Here is a 23361-nt window from a genome sequence, read left to right on the forward strand (position 1 = left end):
GATGGTGGAATGGCAATGGCAGGAATTTCTGGGAATAATTCAGAAAATGCAGGATCTTTTCACTCCAAGGAGGAAGAAAGATTTTAGGGGAAGAATGAGGTGGCCGTGGCTGACAAGAAAGTCAAGGATAGTATAAAACTAAAAGAGAAGGCATGTCACATTGCAAAGATTAGTGGGAAGCCAGTGTCATATGAACATATTAACTTATGTTATGTGTTCTTTATCATGTTGCTGTTTACGAAATCCGGCTTTGCCCATGTAGACTATGTCCTTGTTTGATGACCGTACATTTTGCAGAAGGGAGAAATATGTAAGGTTAAATGGAAGTGAGATGCTATCAAATGTTATTAAGGTGGTACAAGCAATTAAAGAGAATAAACAAATCTCTTCCAAAATAATTCTGAGATCAGCTCCTCCATACTAGCAGAGTGAGTGATTGCTTTTGCCCTTCAACCATTGAGCTAAATCTGTTTTCCTCAAAGACTTCCTGTGATCCTGCTTGCATGTCATTTGCATGTGTGTGAATTGTGTAGTAATGGCACATTGTAGTGATTCACTTGAAGAAAAAGATTCCTCCAGCTGAGAGGACGTGCCCTGATCCATAGTGCAGTTCAAGCCATACCATCAGTGAGTGCAGTTGAGAGCAGCTGATGCCTCTTAAATTGGGATTAACTGAGTCTTCGCTTGGCTGTGTAGCTTCGCTACTCACTGGACATATTTTCACAATCATTGGGAAACCTGCAATTAATTTTCAAAGAGATGCTTGAATATAAATTCCCTTACGGTGGTTTCATTTTATATATTTTTTGTTAAAAAAAACAACCCATTGGCTAAAAATGTTACAACATTTTAGACTGACCATCAATCCAGTCTTGCAGGAGGGGGTATTTGCAGCAAAGTAACAGGTCCTAAGAACACAGCATATTATTGTATTTATCATGAGTTTTTCTTGTTATCATAAAAGAGGCACACATGTGGAAAATATATTTCGATATGAAATCATAAAATCTTGGGAATACTTGAGAAAATATGGCCCCATTCACTGAGAAAGAATTATAGCAGAGGACATTTTAAATCCTTTAAAATGGGCAGAAAACGGAGGGGAGCAAAGTTAAATAGATAAATCTGTGAAACCTAACCCAATACAATGCAAACACAGGTTTGATGGTGTCTGACTAACTTGTTCTGAAAAGATGTATCTGCACATATACTTTAATGATGAGTTTCATTCTCTCATTCTTTGGGAAAACAAATGGCTGAAGGAAGATGGGCGCTGCTTTTCTGTTCCTTGAGCTTTGGGCCAGAAGATTTGCACCTCCCCCAATGAACCCCAAGCAAATGTTTCTTAGGGAGCAGTGGACCTTATTATTGTCGATGTAGCCTTATTGTCGATGTAAAATTATTGTCGATGTAACCTTTTCTGTAATTCAACTCAGCAATGTCAAAACATGATATTATTCCCAACAGTGCATAACATTTCATTCTCCAATCATGCTATCATACTACATCAAAGCCATGCAAATATTGGGATGAAGAGGAAGGGATGTGGCAAGCCACTGTTTTCAGCTACCACTGGCCTTTCTAATATTTTTCATTGGGCACTGAAGTATGGATTTTCCACCAAATTATCACCCATTATGTGACAATTTTGGGATTGTCAGGTTTTACAAAGATCCCCCTATGTTTTCTGTTGTCTGAAGGTGTTAATATTGACCAAATTAAAGACACCATAAAATGGAGGATCCCTGCATTTGTCAGAATTGCTTAACCTTTGTCAGTGGAAATTTACAGGCTGTGGATGGCGCTGACCAGTCTGGGCATCAGATTGATATGTAAGGCTGAAGGATCCAGGTCTTCTCCTCATTTCCCCTCAAATTGTTAAAATGTATTTAATCCCTGCAAACAAACTTAAATGCATAAAATTGATTGGTTCTTTGCAAGAGCTTTGTATATATTGTAAATAATGTTGCGAGACAGTAACGCTGTTAAGTGTTGATTGGTTGAAATGTTAAGCCCTGTCTGGTTTGTTTGAATCCCAGGGTAAATGTTGCATTATTAAAGGTTCTGTTAGCCTCTTCAAGAAGCTTCACCCATAACATGTAAGAAGATTCTGTAATTGGCCTGTGTACTGGACTGGATAAAAGGACTGGTCAAGCTAGATGCAGGAAAAATGTTCCCAATGTTGGGCGAGTCCAGAACCATGGGCCACAGTCTTAGAATAAAGGGGAGGCCTTTTAGGACTGAGGTGGGAAAAGAGAATTTGTGGAATTCCCTGTCACAGAGGGCAGTGGAGGCCAAATCACTGGATGGATTTAAGAGAGAGTAATGCCCCTGTCCCACTTAGGAAACCTGAACGGAAACCTCTGGAGACATTGCGCCCCACGCAAGGTTTCTGTGCGGTTCCCGAGGTTGCAAGTGGTTGCCGGAGGTTGCAGGTAGTGGAAGCAGGTAGGGAGACTGATAAAAGCCTCCGGGAACAAGTCTGCCACTATCCCATCTCTGAGCCAGTTGAAGTAGTATATGGAGGAAAGGCAATCAAACATAGATTTGTGATAACCACCAGATTAGATTGCAATCTGATGGCTAGAGATTTGCTCTGTGCTTTTCAATTGTGACCCCCTGGGCCCCCCTACAACAATGTTACTCCATAGTGACCCCTTAATGGTGGTCCCTAGATCTGGAATAAGAACCCCCATCCATATTACACTGGCTTACGATAGGAGTGGGAAGGATAAAGAGCTGGAAGCCTTCTTTAAACCACACAAAGGACAGGATTGGGAGGTGGAAGTGTTGGCACTAGTTGAGGGAAAAGAGGGAGTGCCGAATATACCAAAATACCGGCACAATAATGGAGAAGAACTGAAGAACTGAAGAACTGAAGAAGTTGCTCCTTACATTACCAGAAAGGTGAACTAGACCTAGGAGCAATGGTAAGAAAGGCAATCACCATAGCAGACCGAATATTTACCAAAAGCAAAATTTGTCTAACCAATATGTTGTTGAATTTTATCAGGCCCCAAGGACAGTTGTTACCCGCTTATGTCATCATCTGGGGAGTGAGGTATGCGAGTATGTGGCGTTCAGGTGTGGGCGGAGGACACAGCTCAGGTAGGATGCGTGAACATCAATCCCATCCAAGTAGCTCTCCAGAAAGAGGTCACACTTCCTTCAATAGAACAATATCCATTAAAATTACAGGCCATCAGCAGCATTGACAAATTAATTCGGGGTTTGCTAGAACAGGAAATATTGGTGAAGTGCCAATCAATTTGTAATGCCCCTATTCTTGCCGTTCGAAAGCCAGGAAAGGAGGGCCAATATAGACTTGTACAAGATCGGAGAGAAATCAACTCTGTTGTAGAACCGCTCCATGCCCTCGTGCCAAAATGGCAAACCCAGCTCATATCCTAGCTCAAATACCGGCTGAAGCAAAAGTCCTTTCGACAGTCGACTTGCAGCATGCTCTCTGCCTTTACATGAAGACAGCCAATATTTGTTTTCTTTCACATATAGGGGCCAACAATACACCTGTACCAGATTGCCTCAAGGATTTACCAATTTGCCTACTTTCTTTTCCAGGTGTCTACAAGACCAATTGAGTACTTTAAAATTCAGAATGAATTCAACATTAGTGCAGTATGTTACTCCCCGTGGATTGCAACCATGTCGTGGTCGGGGAGCTTGTGTGTCTCAGTGACCCCTAGAGCTATGCCAGCGGGAGATTCATCTCCTGTTAGGGTCTCCCATGCTGGACAAGGGTAGAGGCGAGACGAAGAGTGATTCACTGGTCCTCCAGGTTGGAGGTTGAGCACAGGGCTAACAACCCTGTCTCGTAAAACAAATATGTTCCGGAAACAGCAACTGAAGGGATCAACAGGAGTGGAGGACCTTCGTTGCTGCCCTACATGCCAGGATACATAATAGGCAGTAAGTAAGTAAGTAAGCAGTATGTTGATGATTTATTAGTAGTCAGCAAAAATGAATCCAGTAATCGGAAAGATACTGCTCAACTACTAAACCATTTAGCTGATTTGGGATATGTAGTCTCCCAGTCAAAAGTACTGATGGCCCAGGAGAAGGAAAAATATTTGGGAATTATAATTTCGTCGACTGAAAGAAGTCTCGAGAAAAGTAGACTTGAACCCATCTGCGAATTCCCAATTCCAAAAGAAGCCAAACAAATGGGGCAATGGCTCGGCATGGTCAATTATTGTAGATCTTGGATCCCTAACATAGCTCTTGAAACCAAGCAGCTAACACCCTATACCAGCAAGGAGGGTGAATTTAAATTAACAGAGAAAGCACAGGAGGCCTTTGAGAACTTAAAAAGATAGCTGATGCAAGCCCCGGCATTGGGAAGACCATTATAGGATCGACCTTCTTGGTGAGACCACACCTGGAGTATTGCGTACAGTTTTGGTCTCCTAATCTGAGGAAGGACATTCTTGCCATTGAGGGAGTACAGAGAAGGTTCACCAGACTAATTCCTGGGATGTCAGGACTTTCATATGAAGAAAGACTGGATAGACTCGGCTTGTACTCGCTAGAATTTAGAAGTTTGAGGGGGGATCTAATAGAAACTTACAACATTCTTAAGGGGTTGGACAGGCTAGATGCAGGAAGATTGCTCCTGATGTTGGGGAAGTCCAGAACAAGTGGTCACAGTTTAAGGATCAAGGGGAAATCTTTTAGGACTGAGATGAGAAAAACATTTTTTACACAGAGAGTGGTAAATCTCTGGAACTCTCTGCCACAGAGGGTAGTTGAGGCCAGTTCATTGGCTATATTTAAGAGGGAGTTAGATGTGGCCCTTGGGGCTAAAGGGATCAGGGGGTATGGAGAGAAGGCAGGTACAGGATACTGAGTTGGATGATCATATTGAATGGCGGTGCAGGCTCGAAGGGCCGAATGGCCTACTCCTGCACCTATTTTCTATGTTTCTATGACCTTTCCAGCTCTATTGCACCATTTTATCTGAATGTGCAACTTCAGTTCTGACTCAAAAGCTTGGGGATAGACATAGACCAGTTGCGTATTACTCCTCTAAATTAGATCTGGTAGCCAGGGGACATCCACTTTGCACTCAAATTTTAACTGCATTATATAATAGTTGGGGATGTAAGGTGGTGGTACCCAAAATGATGAGGGAGACTAAAAGTATAACTAACAAGTCCCCCTCGGAAAAACTGATGCCAACCATCCAAGAAACTGTTTGATTACAGGAGGAGGCTACTAAAGGAGATAAGGAATGGTGGAGACAACTTGGTACTGGATTGTATGACTGGAATGTGGACGACTCCAGCAGGGCAGACCTGCATGACAGATTCATTGACAGCATGGGTTATAGAGTGCTTGCACTATGCAACCCATTGTGGTACAAGAGCAGTAGGGGACACTCTAATGGCTACTTGGTAGCCAGTTCCCTGTAAGTTCCGAAACGACAAACGTTAGCTCAAAAGGTAAGCAGTAATTGTTTGGTCTGCCAGAAATACAATCCAGGGAAAGGAATAGGATGTGAAGGAGAAAAAGCACCGTTGACTCTGGGTCCGTTTGAGACATTGCAGATGGACTATATTGAATTAGAAAGGTGCCATGGGTATAAGTACGTACTTGTCATAGTTGATGTATTCAGCCAGTGGATCGAAGCTTACCCAACCCTTGATAACAAAGCGGCTACTGTTGTCAAGGTGTTAATGAGAGAAATTGTCCCTTGGTATCCCCATTCGACTTAGTTCAGATAACGGTCCACACTTTATTGGACAAATCCATAAATAATGTTGTGAACAACTGGGGATCCAGCAGCAATTACACTGTGCTTATCGACCACAGGCTGCTGGACTTGTAGAAAGGGCAAATCAGACCCTTAAAACTAAATTAGCCAAATTGAAGGCAGAGACCGGACTTGGATGGATTAAATTACACCCAATAGCCCTATTTCAGATGAGAGTCACGCCTGAAGGGAAATCTAGATTAAGCCCAGCTGAAATTATTTATGGTAGACCCTTGAAAACACCTCGGAACCAGAATGCGATGAAAATAATTATTTTCCACCATATGACTGTGAAGATGACCGACTATATTCTAGCATTGACCAAAGCCTTAAGGGATTCACATTGTAGGGTAAGAGCAGCTCATAGTGAGATGCCCTCATTAGAAACTCCCATTAAAATAAAACCTGAAGACTATGTCCTAATAAAGAATTGGGTGAGAAAAGGATTGGAGGTTCGTTGGGAAGGACCTTACCAGGTTCTTCTAATGACTCCAACAGTGGTGAAAGTTGATGGACAAAATGCATGGGTACATCTCCATCATTGTAAAGGCATAAGTGGTGATATGGATTGCTAACCTACTTCATCCCAGGTTCTCTTAGAAACTCTTACAGATGAACTATCAAGATTGATGGATGGGTTTCACGCCCATGAAAACTCGGGAGGTGAAGACTCATCAGACTGGAATCATGAAGCTATGCCCATGAAAACTCGGAAGCTTGATGGAATTCTGGGAAGATATCTCAACATCTTTTTGTTAGAACATTTGTTAAAGTAAAGCAGTCATCATTGTATTTTGGGGTTATCATTAATGATGAGGGTTATCATAAATGATAAAATGGGGGTATGTTAATACTGACCAAATTAAAGACACCATAAAATGGATGATCCCTGCATTTGTCAGAATTGCTTAACGTTTTTCAGTGGAAATTTACAGGCTGTGGATGGCGCCGACCAGTCTGGGCATCAGATTGATATGTAAGGCTGAAGGATCCAGGTGTTCTCCTCATTTCCTTTCAAATTGATAAAAATGTATATAATCCCTGCAAACAAACTTAAATGCATAAAATTGATTGGTTCTTTGCAAGAGCTTTGTATATATTGTAAATAATGTTGCGAGACAGTAACCCTGTTAAGTGTTGATTGGTTGAAATGTTAAGCCCTGTCTGGTTTGTTTGAATCCCAGGGTAAATGTTGCATTATTCAAGGTTCTGTTAGCCTCTTCAAGAAGCTTCACCCATAACATGTAAGAAGATTCTGTAATTGGCATGTGTACTGGACTGGATAAAAGGACTGGTCAAGCTAGATGCAGGAAAAATGTTCCCAATGTTGGGCGAGTTCAGAACCAGGGGCCACAGTCTTAGAATAAAGGGGAGGCCTTTTAGGACTGAGGTGGGAAAAGAGAATTTGTGGAATTCCCTGCCACAGAGGGCAGTGGAGGCCAAATCACTGGATGGATTTAAGAGAGAGTAATGCCCCTGTCCCACTTAGGAAACCTGAACGGAAACCTCTGGAGACTTTGCGCCCCACCCAAGGTTTCTGTGCGGTTCCCGAGGTTGCAGGTGGTTGTCGGAGGTTGCAGGTAGTGGAAGCAGGTAGGGAGACTGATAAAAACCTCCGGCAAGAGCCTTGTATATATTGTAAATAATGTTGCAAGACAGTTACCATGTTAAGTGTTGATTGGATGAAATGTTAAGCCTTGTCTGGTTTGTTTGAATCCCAGGGTAAATGTTGCATTATTCAAGGTTCGGTTAGCCTCTTCTAGAAGCTTCACCAGCAACAATGTAAGAAGATTCTGTAATTGGCATGTGTACCTGTCAGTAATGTATTATTGTAATTTGTTATACTTGACTGGATTGTAAATGTACCACCCCTCTGTAGTTCGGCCCCTCCAGGTTCGGGGACCTGTAAAAGGCAGCCCCCATGAGGTCTGTTGTCGATCTTCTGGAAGAGCGTTTGGGACTGCGTGACCTTTTGGAGTGTTTCTGTTTGCACAAGGCTAAAGGGCTTGGCCAAGCAGATACAAGGATCAAACCTGCAGTGGTTTAGGTATCGTATAGGGTGATTTGTTGTGCTTTCTAAAAATAAAGTTTAGTTGTTCCAGTGCTTGAATTAGTGGTTTATTAGTGGACTGACCTAGACTGGGGGGAAGCTTAGAAAGATCTAATTTACAAAGCCACGATTGTCTTAAACATTAGTACTACTCTCGCATTCTTTGACTAACTCAATTGAAGCAGTATCAGGTCATCTTTGCGATTTTATCCTAATGCAAACTTGGTATTAGATTAACAACTCCTTTTACAGGATTCCATCGGAACTAGAGAAAAAGAGAGTTTGATCTGGTTTTATCGACTGGCGATGTTTTCTGACTGCAATGAACAATTGACAATGGCTCATCTACTGTAAGAGAGTGGCATGACTGCAGCAGAATTAAAGGCGGCAATGGAAACTCAGTACCAGTGAGTTTAAAAGAAGTGCAGAAAATTGACTCCTTGTAACAAAAGGAGTGTCGGAAAGTGGTCCTGAAGAGTAAAAGGCTTGTTAGGAACAGTCTTGAACAATTGGTGTGCAGGCAACAGTGGTTCTGTCAGTTAAAATGAGCACTTGATTGAAAAGAGTCTGGGAATTAAAAGGTTCATTCATGATGACTAAAATTGTAAATAGCATACCAATAATGGCAATTAAAGTATATTCTTCATCCGTTAGTCGAGTTTAATTCATAAATACTGGCATCTCAATCCTGTGGAATTCCATCTGGGGATTTCAGGACGCTTTCTGTTTTTGGATTTGAAACTTGAGCAATAGTGACACATTAACAGCTTTCAGGAGGGAGCAACATACTGGTCAAGAAAGTGCAGGCAGAGCGGGAACAGGTTATAAAATGTGTTATTAAAGATGGGATAGCAGCACATTTGGAAAGTGGTGAAATCATTGGACAAAGTCAGCATGGATTTACGAAAGGTAAATCATGTCTGACGAATCTTATAGAATTTTTCGAGGATGTAACTAGTAGAGTGGATAGGGGAGAACCAGTGGATGTGTTGTATCTGGACTTTCAGAAGGCTTTCGACAAGGTCCCACATAAGAGATTAGTATACAAACTTAAAGCACACGGTATTGGGGGTTCAGTATTGATGTGGATAGAGAACTAGCTGGCAAACAGGAAGCAAAGAGTAGGAGTAAACGGGTCATTTTCACAATGGCAGGCAGTGACTAGTGGGGTACCGCAAGGCTCAGTGCTGGGACCCCAGCTATTTACAATTTATATTAATGATCTGGATGAGGGAATTGAAGGCAACATCTCCAAGTTTGCGGATGACACTAAGCTGGGGGGCAGTGTTAGCTGTGAGGAGGATGCTAGGAGACTGCAAGGTGACTTGGATAGGCTGGGTGAGTGGGCAAATGTTTGGCAGATGCAGTATAATGTGGATAAATGTGAGGTTATCCACTTTGGTGGCAAAAACAGGAAAGCAGACTATTACCTAAATGGTGGCCAATTAGGAAAAGGGGAGATGCAGCGAGACCTGGGTGTCATGGTACACCAGTCATTGAAAGTAGGCATGCAGGTGCAGCAGGCAGTGAAGAAAGCGAATGGTATGTTAGCTTTCATAGCAAAAGGATTTGAGTATAGGAGCAGGGAGGTTCTACTGCAGTTGTACAGGGTCTTGGTGAGACCACACCTGGAGTATTGCGTACAGTTTTGGTCTCCAAATCTGAGGAAGGACATTATAGCCATAGAGGGAGTGCAGAGAAGGTTCACCAGACTGATTCCTGGGATGTCAGGACTTTCATATGAAGAAAGACTGGATAGACTTGGCTTATACTCTCTAGAATTTAGGAGATTGAGAGGGGATCTTATAGAAACGTACAAAATTCTTATGGGGTTGGACAGGCTAGATGCAGGAAGATTGTTCCCGATGTTGGGGAAGTCCAGGACAAGGGGTCACAGCTTAAGGATAAGGGGGAAATCCTTTAGGACCGAGATGAGAAGAAACTTTTTCACACAGAGAGTGGTGAATCTCTGGAACTCTCTGCCACAGAGGGTAGTTGAGGCCAGTTCATTGGCTATATTTAAGAGGGAGTTAGATGTGGCCCTTGTGGCTAAAGGGATAAGGGGGTATGGAGAGAAGGCAGGTATGGGATACTGAGTTGGATGATCAGCCATGATCATATTGAATGGCGGTGCAGGCTCGAAGGGCCGAATGGCCTACTCCTGCACCTATTTTCTATGTATCTATGTATCTATGTGTAAGAAGGAACTGCAGATGCTGGTTTACACCGAGGTAGACACATAATGCTGGAGTAACTCAGCGGGTCAGGTAGCATCTCTGAGAAATGGTGACGTATCGGGTCAAGACCCTTCATCTGACTGAGAGCCAGGGAGGGGGACACTGGAAATATGGGAATGGACAGAACAAAGCAACATCTGCATCGATGACTCAGGAAAGGTGGAGCCCACAATGGTCCATTGTTGGCTGGGGACAATGTGATAATGAAGGAATACAAATGGTGAAATTAGCAAGAGGACTAAGGTTGGGAAGGGACGGAGAGAGAGGGAATGCAGGGGAAGAAGTAATATTCAGGCAGACAATTTAAAAAAAAAGGAAGTAGGTAGATAGTTCAGAAAACCTCAAAGGGTATCCTGTTCTCTAACTTGTATTTGGTTCTGAATACCGATGAGATGTGGGTTTCCCTGGTGGTTGTGGCAAAGTCAAGACCAAAGCACCCTTAGTGCCTTAACTTTAGAGTGAGGAATAAAAGAGGGTGAGGGGAACAGTTATTGTAGATCAGGGAGTCTAAATTTTATATGATTGCAGGCACTAGATTCCCCCCCCCCTCTTTTGCCTGCTTAGATTTCCTCTCACACCCTAAAGATATGCGGCTTAGTTGGTTAATTATGCACCGTAAATTGCCTCTAAGTTTTAGAACCGAGAGAGAGTTGATGAGAATGTGGGATGGGCAAAATGAACAGAAAGAGTTGCTAGATGGTCAGTGTCCACTCTGTGGATTAAAGGTCCCATTTCCACGCCGGATGTTGTAATTTGCTAAGATCAATGAGAAGAGGCAATATAAATAAAGGGCACAATTCTACAAAAGGCACAAGTACAGGGACTCTGGGAATACAAGTGCACAGTTTATTGAAAATGCAGGTAGTTTAAAAAAAGTATACAGATGCTGAACTTCTCAAAAGCAAGAAAGTCATGATGAACTTTTACAAAATAAAAGTTTGGCCATCCAATTCCATAACCATATAACCATATAACAATTACAGCACGGAAACAGGCCATCTCGGCCCTACAAGTCCGTGCCGAACAACTTTTTTCCCTTAGTCCCACCTGCCTGCACTCATACCATAACCCTCCATTCCCTTCTCATCCATATGCCTATCCAATTTATTTTTAAATTATACCAATGAACCTGCCGCCACCACTTCCACTGGAAGCTCATTCCATGAGAGATATAAAAGCTTTAAAAAGGTGCAGAAGATATTATTAAATATGGATCAGGAATGTGAGTTATGTAGAAAGACTGGAGAAGCTAAGATTATTTTTCTTGAAGCATATGAAGGAATCTGACAGAGGTGCAGTACACCACCACATTAAGGAATTATCGAGTTCCTTGAAAAGATCATAATTTTCCACAAAGCAAACCCTCGACAAAATTATTGCTTTAGATTCAGATTTAGATTATATTTACTTCTGTGGGAGGAAACCGGAGTACTGGAGAAATCCCTTGTGGGCACAGGAAGAACAGGAAGATTCCACCCACAATCAGGATCAAACCCAGGTCTCTGGAGCTGTGAGGCAGCAGCACTACTGCTGCACCACTGTGCCGCCCCATTTTGCCTTCATTTTGACTTTCGGTAAAGTTCCTTGTCCTACAGCTGGTAAAATATCAATCGGGAAGGTAGTCGAGTACCCTGTAATCAAAGCGACATGGAGGATACAGAGTGTCGAATATAGTTCTCAGTACTGTAGCACAACAGTTCCAGTGACAAAGTTCAATGCTCGTAATGTGGTAGAGGAGAATCAGACTGTACCCCAGCTTATGGAAAGACCAATCAAAAGACCGATAACAGAAGGGAAGAAGCTGATCATGAGTCTGGTGATTCGCATTTTCAAGCTTCTGTATCTTCTGCCCGATGGGAGAAGAGTGAGTGGGAAGATCAGTGATCATTCAAGGTAGGTGCAATGACTCCTCCTGGCCTAAGGGAATGTACAAGCAGATGAACTGCTGGTTTGCTGGTCTGATGGACATCAGTTTTTGTATCTATCATTCTAATTAACCTTTCCAAGCTTTCCATTCATTGAAGAGAGACCATGAGAGATAGGTTTGGGTGGGTGATGAGTTATAATACTGAGCCCATTGTGTGGTTTGCTAAAACAATTTATTGTCTAATTACAGAACCTGTTGGTTTCCCATTTATTTACCTCGCATTTTACTTATTTTCTCTCAGTTGGCTCTGAGAATAGTCTTCAATTTTAAAATACAGGGTCATTTGTTGTGGCAGCTAAATTTAACTGTGCCACTGAGCCATCAGGCTATTAAACACGACAACAAATAAGCTCTGAACTACAACAGACTATTATTATTAAGGGCCTGGCCCACTTGGGCGACCTAATCCGCGAGTCCAGAAGAGTGTCTTCGACCTTCAAGCTCGAGGGCACTCTCCTGGAACGCCTTGAGCTGGATCGACCGGCGGTGTTGAAACCGCGGGCTGGATCGACCGGACCGCGAGCTGCATCCACCGACCGCGCGCACACACACACACACACATCGCGAAGGTGGGGGCCAGGGAAAGCGGAGGAGCGTTGTCTGTGCGATGAAGATGAAGGTAAACGGCTGCCACAGTAACGGTAAAGGGCCTGTCCCACTTGGCCGTCATTTACACGACAGGACAATTACGTGACTGCCGCGCACGTCATCATTCGTCCGCACAGCCATCTGGAGCACGTGACGTCATTTGAATACCCAGTTTGTGATATTTACCCAGTTTATGATATTTATGGTGATGTTTTAAAATGTTCCAAGAGGTGAATGAAAAGTAGCAAGCAGCAGACCAACTTAATCTGTGGGAAGGAACTGCAGATGCTGGTTTAAATTGAAGATAGACACAAAATGCAGGAGTAACTCAGCGGGATCGGCAGCATCTCTGGAGAGAATGAATGGATGATGTTTCAGTCTGAAGAAGGGTCTCGACCCGAAACATCACCCTGTCCCACTTGGCTGTCATTTACGTGACAGGCCGGTGGCACGTGCAGGTTTTGTACAGAACAAAATCCTGGCGAGGGGGGGGAGAGAAGGGGGGGGAAAGAAGAGGGGAGAGAAGGGGGAGGGAGAGAAGGGGGGGGAGAGAAGGGGGGAGAGAAGGGGGGAGAGAAGGGGGGAGAGAGAAGGGGGGAGAGAGAAGGGGGGGGGGGGAGAGAAGGGGAGGGAGAGAAGTGGGGAGGAGAAAATGGGGGAGAAGACACTTTTAAGAAGTTTAATAAAGTTTAGTGAGCATTTTACCTACCAGCAGGTCTTCCTAGGTCCTGAAAACTCCAATGAGCCAATCAAAATACCTGGTCAGCGAAGGAGATTGTCTGCTGCCCTCGACTGCTTGCAACTAAATAGCGACCCCACTCCACTGCACTACGAGTGAAAAAGACCCATGCCAACCAAAATTTACTCGCAGAAAATGTTTCAATATCCTGAAAGATTTTCCACGACCTAGCTGAGGCCGCGAGTGTGCGGGAACTTCCCTCGAGCATGCAGGAGAGTTCCAGCAATCTGATAGGACCTCCTAGGACCTCGTTTCGACCATGCTGCGAGTTTGAGTCCAGGGCAAACTCTTCTAAACTCGCAGATTAGGTTGCCCAAGTGGGACAGCCCTTTTATTGCACTATAATTGTTTGTTTTTTGAGTATGTGTGTATGTGTGTATATATATACACTGAACTTTTTTTCCTCTCGTTTATGTACTATGTGTACATATTCTGTTGTGCTGCAGCAAGTAAGAATTTCATTGTTCCATCTGGGACATATGACAATAAAACACTCTTGACTCTTGAGCTCTTTGGTTTATTTTGGACTGTTTTTCACTTTACAGATTGAGTAATCTGTCTGTGGTCATTGGAACCGTTACCACTAACCAGTGGCGGACTGGGTCTAAAAATATTGGTTGCCAGGAGACAAAGGGGGCCCACTTCATCAGGGGCCCACTTGATATAGGGGGTCCACTTCATCACGGGCCCACGCCATCGGGCAAGCTGACACCCTGGCCAGTCCGCCACTGCCACTAACATTCACTACATAAACAAATCCGTTCAGTGCACCTTGCTCCAATCATTCTCCGTCACCCATTTTTCTTCCCACTCAAATATTCAGTTACTGCCTTTCCTGGTGACTTTTAATAAAGTGCAAACATTGTTCTAATTTTGTTGCAAGCCTTTTCTTTGCTTTTAAGCAATCGGGTATAATACTTCCACATAAAGCTATTGGAAGGTAAAATGTTAGCAAGGCTGTTTGGCCCTTAAATCAGTCAGGATATGATGGCCTGTCAGTGTTACTGTGATATGTACAGGACAATATTGTAGATATATATCGGATGCCTGCTTGTTGCATCCATCTGAAAAACAGACACGTTCATGTCAGTCTTGTTGAAGGACAAGTCTTCCAGGCCTTCTGTTCATTGCAGAGACATACACCGATTCCCCCTGACTGTTTGAGAATTTCTGTCTGAAATAAATTGAACAGATAGCATCAGGGGAAAGGTTTACCTCAAAGCAATTCAATTATTATAAAAGCCCCAATAGTGACTCGTCTATCTTGAGGAAGAAGCATGTTGTTCTCATTTGCTTTGGCTCTGCGTAACTCCGGTCCCACATCATTAACTTTGATTCATAACTTTCCTCTGGTGGAATTTTAAACCACCCGTAAACAAATTGTGGATTAAAATGCTGCACAAAATGACTGCAGAGGTGCAAAAAGAGGTGGTCGACAATATTTTCTTTCTCAGGTCAGGAAGAAAAGGCTATTAACTACCAACCATGACTTCAATGCTCACATCCGAAGAATCAATAATACAGCACACTGCGTTTGGGTGTTACCTGGCCCCTTCCAGTCATCTGTCAACTTCCTCTGAATGTCGCTGTAGAGTAACTGATCAGGATAATTTAAAAAAATGTCTATGTAATTTGAGGAGATCTGTGCATTTATCTCCCTTCACATTCCTGCCCTTCTAACCCATGACCTTGGCATACAGTTTTCTGGTATGATAATGGCCACAGAGAAGCAAGGAAGACAGATTAGGAAATGCCCCACTATCACCAAATTCCCTCTGCAATCAGTGACACTGGAGTTATTAGGCATGTCATTCCTTCCCTTGAAGATTGTGCTGGAAAATCCTGGAGGTTGCAGGAACTAGCATTGCTGCCATTTCCCTCCCAGTGGTTCATTTGGCCTCCTGCCAGATATGAAGTGGGAGACCAGTGGGACTCTCACAGATTTTTATTCTTTTTCATGGAAGGTAACACGCCTTTTACAGCTTTTAACATTCCATCTGTGCAGGATTCATATCGACGCTGGGGTTTCTGTTTGTAATCGTAAGAATACATTTTTAAAATTCCACTGCAATTCACATCGAATGTAACAAAAATACCACGATGCTGTAATAAGTGTAAACCACAAATATTTTTGCACTGTTTTATTAAAGTGGAATAATGACAGGGAGATTAAGATTCATGCATAAATCAATTTGCATTGGCAAGCTGCACGACCTATTCGTCCTTTAGACTCAAGGATGACGTGGTCCAATGATTTTCCTATTTTACTCTGTTTGCATACAGGGACACTCCCTGCTGTTTATTCTATATATGAAGCACAAATGTGAAGAGTGCATGTCTGCAGGGAATATGTAGGAAAAAGACCTAATAAATAAAGGCTTTCCTCCTTCCGTGTATTTCTCAGTGCCGATGATACAAAAGGGCCAGGGAACTGAAATGTCTGCGGTGATTAACAAGGCTGATCACTTGTAAGAAATCTGATATCAGAGCTACGAATTCCCATCAGAATCTGCATAAACCCTGGAGGTGTGCGTTGGGGGTGGTTGTTTTGACTTGTGGATGCTTGGTGCAATACCAAAGCCACAGCAAGAGAAAGCATCGGAAACGGATTCTCTCTTGAATACATGGAAATATATTTTCTTAACCACACAGGCAGCAGGATGTGTAACGGTAGTTTATAAAATGTGAGAACAAATGTGTTTTTACAGCTTCACGTCAACGGCAGGGTGAAAACCATTCACAGCCCCGCATTCTTTTGTTAATTGAAGGTGAAGTTGAATGGGGGAATTTAATGCAGCAAGCGTAACTCAGGATTGAAATATATATATATAAAATTAGGTATTGATCAAAACAGCTCCTTTTTGTGGATATGGTTGCAATAATAATTGAAAATGCACATTTATATTTCATATTCAGCTAGTTCTGGATTTATTTTGCACCTATTTAAGATTTTCTCAATCTCACTATTACAAGCAATGAAATAATGATTTTTAAGGACAGCTGCAATGATTATTTGGCTGCAGTGGTAGTGAAAGGATAGTGCAGGATGTATGGTGTAGCTATACCATTTTTTGCCTACTTTACTGTCTCTATTTGGTTTCTTCCAGGTCAACATCTGATTGCAAAATTTGAACAATGTGGTTATTTCAGTATTTTATTATTTTTCTGTGTTCACTTTTTTAAGGGCAGCGCAGCAGTGCAGCTGATAGAGCTGCTGCCTCACAGCACCAGAGACCTGGGATCAATCCTGCTCTCTGTCCTGTCTGTGTGGAGTTTGCATGTTCTTCCCGTGACCGCATGGGTTTCCTCCGAGTGCTGTTTCCTCCCATAACCCAACGACGTGTGGGTTTCTCGGTTAATTGGTCTCTGTAAATTGTCCCTAATGTGTAGGAAGTAGATGAGAAAGTAAAATAACACCACTAATGTAAACTGTTGATCGATAGTCAACATGGAGCTGGTGGACCAAATGACCTGGTTTCATGCTGTATCTCTAAACTAAATTACATTTTAAATAGGTTTATGATATTTGAACAAAATACATAATTGAAAATGACACAAGCGTGTGACTGGTGAAGTGAGATTGAGATTGATTAACATTATAGGTGGGGACCCCATCTCAGTTAGAATTGTAATGCTCTGTTTTTTTTATCAGTGTTCAGTCTTGTCGAACTCCTAACTTTGAAAGCTGATCCAATAATTGAACCCAAATTCAAGTATAGGGAGCCCTTTTTCCCCATGCCAACCAAGATGCCCCTGTCTGGGGCCTGGCCAAGCTGGCCATCCGCGAGTCACGGCGCCAGGGTGGTACTTTTTCTGGGGTTACGTCTGCACCCGGGTGGTACTAGAGAGGGACTACGCCTTGTCTACGGGCACCTTAGCGGATTTCCGGGACCAGTGGGCACCGAGGGGGGTTGGACAAGAGTTGCAATATAGTTGTTTAGTAATTTACTTAGTATATTTGTTTGTCTTGTATTATGGTGGTGGGTTCAGATTTGTTTTATTGTATTGTAAATTTTAATATTTGAATTAAATAGTTTTGATTAAAAAAAGAGATGCCCCCGTCTATATTAGTCCCACCTGCCCACATGTGGTCCATATCCCTCTAAACCTTTCCATTCCATGTACCTTTCAAAATATCTTTTAAATGTTGTTATAGTACCTGCCTCAACTACCCACTCTGACAGCTTGCTCCATTTCCCCTCAGGTTCCTATTAAATGTTCCCCTTTCACTTTAAACCTGTGTCTTCTGTTTCTTGATTCCCCTACTCTTTGTAAAAAACTCTGTGCTTCTACCCTGTCTATCCCCTTCACGATCTTATATACCTCTATAAGATCACCCCTCATCTTCCTGCTCTCCAAGGAATAGAGTACGAACCTGTCCAAATTTTATGATCTTGGGTTAACCAAATGCTATATTAACAATAAACGGTATCTTTAACCTTAGTCACTCCTATAATGTAGGAAAAGTTGGACTACATTTTCACGTAGCATATTTCCACAAAAAATTATTCTATCAATAACCAGATGATCTATTTCAGTTATTCTGGTCGGGGTATATATGTGACAAGGAAAGCTGAAATATCAAAGTGAGTACGTTCAGCAATTTGTAAACCCTCTAGTTTAACTACTTTTAAAGTATTGTCCACAGTTTTTGCTGCATTAAAACATGTGCAATCTTTCATTGCATGAATACACCAGTATTGAGGCAATTTACAGTGTGAAATGTGATCATTTGGCCCATCATGTGCATTTGGCAATGAATGGAACATTGGCTGACCTCTAGGATGTCAGTTACATGTCTTACATTAGAAGGAGTTTTTCTATAAATTGTGATTATGTTGGTTTGAATAAAGAAGGGTAGGGAGTAATTTGTTTGGGATTTGATTTGGGAGGTAATAGGCTGTTTATAGAGACCTTACCCATATTCACCACCCCCCTCTGTGAATTGGGAGGCAGTGGTGATGAAGGAATTGTCAAAGGATGAGGCCTCAAAAATCACTGTTATGCAAGATAACTTAATAATTTCTACAACTATGCAAGAAGTGATAGATGTTTGGAACGCCCACCCATGAAAAGAACCGATGCTAGCTTAATCAATGATGTTAATAGACAAGGACTCAAAGGCAGATATTTGGAGCCTGAATGCAGGCGAGTCATATCCCAATGAATGGAGAAATGGACCAGAGATGCTCAATAAACATCCTCATATCCTTGAGTAGTGACAGAGGACTTTGAGAAGACCATGGGGGTCTTCTCTTTATGGCATGTTGGAAAGACATTTGTCTGATAGTTCAGCACAGCTTCGGAACCTCACTGAGAATGCCAGCTTTGCTGTTGAATGTCAGTATGTGGATTTGAATTTCTTTTCTCTTGACTTGCTTGGGAAAACTACCATTGAGCCATTGACCTGCCAAGGGAGGAGTTGTTGTTGTATTTTCAGTCATTTGTACATATTGGTCCAATGTTGAATATTCATCCAAAAACATTATAATGTTTAACAACTCTCACACTGAAATAAATGATGTAAATTTTAAAACATTTTCTTCAGTTCAGTCACTGGATAAAATTGTGCAAATACATATACCGAGGTCAGAACTGAATTTGCACACCATAAGTTATGATTATATCTATGGCATTTTACAGAATCGCAGAATGATTACAGCACCAAAGGAGGCCATTCACCCCGTTAAATCTGTACTGGCTCAGTGTAAAAGCAATTCAACCAATTCCACTTCCCGCTTTTGTCTCACATAGCTCTGCATGTTCTTTGCTTTCAGGCATTGAAGCAAAATTTGACGGAAAATACAGTGGCAGCATTCAAATGTTATGTCTTTTTCAGAAATATTGTTTTAAGGAAGGAAAAGGTCACTTTCTGTATCAGTTTATGAAATATAATTAAGTACATTTCTGGAATGTATGAATATAATGAAACAGAGATGTAAATATATATTAAGTGCCATCTCCTCTACCGCCACTAGTTTGATTTCACAGCACACATGTGGAGTTCTTTTGTTTCCTGAAAGGGTTACTCCTGTCCTCATTTCACTTATCAAGTGCGATCAGTCCACTGTCTGACAGTGTGAGGGCAGCAGCTTGAGGACTGTGGTGATCACGTCGGCTTCAGGAGACTGTGCCTCTCAGCAGTGCAGACTGAACGTGGGGAGGTTCATCTTCACTCTCCCTGCACTGAAAAATCCAAGCTGCCATTTTTTTTAAACAGACTGTAAATGATTTCTATTCCTTGGTTCACAGAACATCCGATGCGGTGCCCAATCAGCTGAAAATCTCCACAGACGTCATTAGTTGTTTTGAGCACTGGTGTCTGCAGCTGCTCGGAAAGTGGAGCTTCCATTAGAGCAGCTCTATTGATTTCTGAATTAAAATGCACAAGGGTTAGCAGCAGAAACACAAACCCATCAAATGGCACGCACTGCCGAGGAGAAAAGTCACCCTTTTCTTCATTTATCCAGCACTTTGCTGTCAGCTTGTCTTTTCATTTGGTCGGGGAAAGGGGGAGAAACCGCAGAACTCTTTTCGGGCTGTTGGATATGAGAGGCAATCAGCCATTTGTGGAGGTGCTGTGAGCGTGCTTGCCAGTCAGGCAGTGAAGCGCGCGCGGGTAGTTCCGCCCAGACGTGTGCCTTGCCATTTTCATTTTAATCAGTTTGATCAGGACGTCTGCTGATTCATTTTGCAGGACGGCCCCTTGAGAGGCAGGGTGGAAGCCTGAGGCAAACCGTCGTTGCATCATTGCAGCATTCCATATCAGCCAGACTGCAGCAAGCACGGATTAAAAACTAGCATTTAAATCAAAACCCACCCTGATACAGTGACCACCTCCCTGACACCCTCCAGATCGAAAGCAAAAAAAAGCAGTTCTGAACAAAGGTTAGAAAAGGATACCGCAATCTGCTTCAACCAAGGTGATATTTTGTATTAAAATTCATCATCACCCATAAAGGCAGAAAAATCAAATATAAAAATTAACTTGCCCGTTATACCTGCTTTAGTCAAAATGTGTGATTTTCAGAACTGACAACCTTATTATGCAGTACCTCTTATTATTGATATTATTCTGCTCTTGGTTGCCATGGCCACATAGCAAGAGACATTCAATTTTCTGTGTTCCATCATTATCTATGAGGCCATCTGTTGTGGAAAATGAATTCAGCCTCATTTGCATGACTGATAAGCGTTTTTTTAATCTATTTAACAGAAGGTCATATGCCGGGGATTTGAAGCTGGTAAAAAGATGTGAAAAAAGCCTATCGGGAGGATGAGTGGGAGTGTGTGCATTAGTGGATGTATGTGGAAGTATAACAGATCCCTTAGGCCTGGTAGCCTATCGTGCTGCATTTGTCATCCTTGCCAAGGCGACATTTTTACCTAAGCTTCTGCACAGCGAAGAGTGCTGTTCCCTGCAGTCTGATTGAAGTCAGTGTTTTGCTTATTGTGGTGGGTGTAGTTTGGTTCTCTCTTTTTGTTGTTCCCGGTTTCTCTAAGTAGACTGCTAATGTTCAGATATTTCTAGTATGGATTTGATGACATTCATTTCTTTCTACTTGTGATCTGTGCTGTGTTTTAATAACTGTATTTGCTAAGGAAAGAAGGAATAACATTGGTACTGCAATCAGTGATGTAGTACAGATTTATATTTGGCCGATGATTTAAAAGGAAGATTATAAATGTGCACTCTTGAGTATTTGCTGCAGAGTGCCTTTTTAGTTCATCTTTGAATCAACTGGTTCAGTCTTTAGTTGTGTTTGTTGATTCCTAGTGACAGCAGTATAAGCAGACTTCTCTGATTCTATACTCAGTCATTTGCCTACAAATCATCTGGTGAAAGTTAGCCACTAATCTGTTATATGTTGAACAGATGGAAATTAACACAAAGCCGGGACTGAGTCTTGAAAGTGAGTGGAAGTTAAGTCTGCATGCACCATAGTTTCAAAAGCTTAAATTAACATCAGCAATGCAAGACTAATATTTTCCAAAAGTAAATATGTTTTGGTCTTCCTTTAATTTACAGACATGGAAAAAAATAAAATAGAATTGGTGGATTTAGGCCAAATATGAAAATGATCAACCTTGACCTAGATGCCAAAATTGTTAAAATTGTCCTACTTTGATTTTCAGAAAATTAGTTTATGTGCTGCAAAGTTTTGATGTTACTGAATCAAGTAAACATACTTAAAATGACTCGAGAGTTTGCTAAAACTAGGAACAACGGAATTATTTGCACTACATATTTTTACTTTAAAATTTTAGCATATTAACTTGCATAGTGCATTTTACAAATCTTTTATTACTTTAAAGAGCTTTTATTGGACTACTTTGTGGAGCTGCTCAGTACTGTCAGACCCAAATAAACGGTAGAAGCAGATGCTTAAAAGTTTAGCAGCGAAGCTGGTACTGAAAGCTTCAGGATAAAATAGCAAGAATGGTTCAATTCCTAACCATTATTTTTTTTACCCAAGCTATGTTGTCTTTCTTTTTCTTGTAAGTTAATATTTGTTTCTTACAAATTCCAAGGTCTGTTTAATAAATGAGAATATTGACAATGTTCTGCTTCACTGCAAGGATTTAGTGATTACTTGTATTTTATCTCGGCAGCATTGTATTTGCTGGTTATTTTGAAGGCTGGCTGGCTGGCTTCATGTGGGATATGTTTGCGAGTGTTCTGTCAGCACCAGGAGCTGTCCATAACTGAAACTCTGAGCTTTGATTGACCCCCTACTGGCTAACAGGCAGACTGAGAATTACTCTTTTGCTTTACCTTAGTTCATATTGATTTGATAGTTTGTTAATTTGGAGTCTTAAAATATATTAAGCATGTGCTTTCTTTTTGCAATTATACAGAATATTTTACAAAGTCCTACCCGGTTTTAGTATGTTTTTCTTTGAATTCTCAATTGAAAACAATTACAATATTTGTCCAACTTTTTTACCCAAACTTTGAAAACCGAGACATGTCTTGGAAAATTGATGTGGTTAATAAAATACTAACATAGTAACATAACAAATTAATTCTGGCTAGAACTTTGTGAATTATTTCTTAATTACAGCTCGCTAGTGATTTTGAATAGAAAATAATTGCTGCTTTAACATTTCAGAAATTCATTTTAGAAAAAAAATTATAATGTTAAACATTTGATCCTCAGTACAAAATGTTGCATTGTTCTGAGGTAACAACAGTTTGTACTGTTTACAGTTATGAATATTAGTCTTTTATAAGTAATATAACTATGGGTTTAAATTAATCATTTACTTGACAAAAGGAAATGGCATATATGTGTTTTAAGGTGCAAACAAAATTCAGTGCTCAAGGATTTAATCTAATAATTCACAGAATTCATCCAATTTAAAAAGTAATGATCTGAGGCAGATCACCCAGACATTATTACGGTAATCTGCAATGGTCTCTCAGCTCGTCTAATTTTCTTTTTGTAGTTGGTATTTTATAATTTAACAAAAAAAAAATGGTGTACGATTTTATTTAAAACTGTTGGAGAAATATAGCAGTTTTAATTTTAAATTAAGAGCTTAGTGTACCTATCTTTTTGGTCAGGTCTTACAATCAGCCTTTCCCTGTATTACATTATATACAGCAATGCACACATACTAGACACACACAGCTCCAGAGAGTCAAGGACCCATGGGTACTGTATTAGTTGCACAAGGTATACAACCTCAAACTATGGTCTAGTAGAATCGACCACAGAATTGATGATAGTGTGAGGAAACACTTGTCACTTTTGCTTCCATTGTTCCGATATCCATGAAAATCTCGGCCACACATTTTGATTTGGATGGAATACAACTTTGCCTGATCTAAAACTGTGACTGAGGAAGAGGTAAGTCAGCAATATGCTAGTGATTTTAAATTGCTGCAGAAGGATTGTCTCTTAAGGGAGCTCATATTCGATGCATGCTACATAACTAGGTTTTCTGCAGTCTCTTGTCTGTCTGATGCCCTTAAGCTGAGGTTGTGTTTGATTCGGCAGCCTTTGCAGAATGTGTAGGCTTATTCCTTTTTCTTGTTTTATTGTT

At 41.4% G+C, this 23361-nt stretch overlaps 1 protein-coding gene across 7 annotated transcripts in view; it reads left to right on the plus strand.

The window, feature by feature from the left end:
* The first annotated feature begins 20657 nt into the window (after positions 1-20657).
* myt1l (myelin transcription factor 1 like) overlaps positions 20658-23361 on the plus strand; it is a 438397-nt gene continuing 435693 nt past the window's right edge. For 6 of the 7 annotated variants that reach the window (XM_033021668.1, XM_033021673.1, XM_033021674.1 and 3 more), the window contains exon 1: positions 20658-20766. The gene's annotated coding sequence lies outside the window, so the exon portion shown is untranslated. Of the gene's footprint in view, positions 20767-23014; positions 23166-23361 lie in introns of those variants that run through there. The other variant, XM_033021670.1, reaches the window with a different exon arrangement.

Source organism: Amblyraja radiata, chromosome 5, assembly GCF_010909765.2.
Source record: "Amblyraja radiata isolate CabotCenter1 chromosome 5, sAmbRad1.1.pri, whole genome shotgun sequence".
Classification (NCBI taxonomy): domain Eukaryota; kingdom Metazoa; phylum Chordata; class Chondrichthyes; order Rajiformes; family Rajidae; genus Amblyraja; species Amblyraja radiata.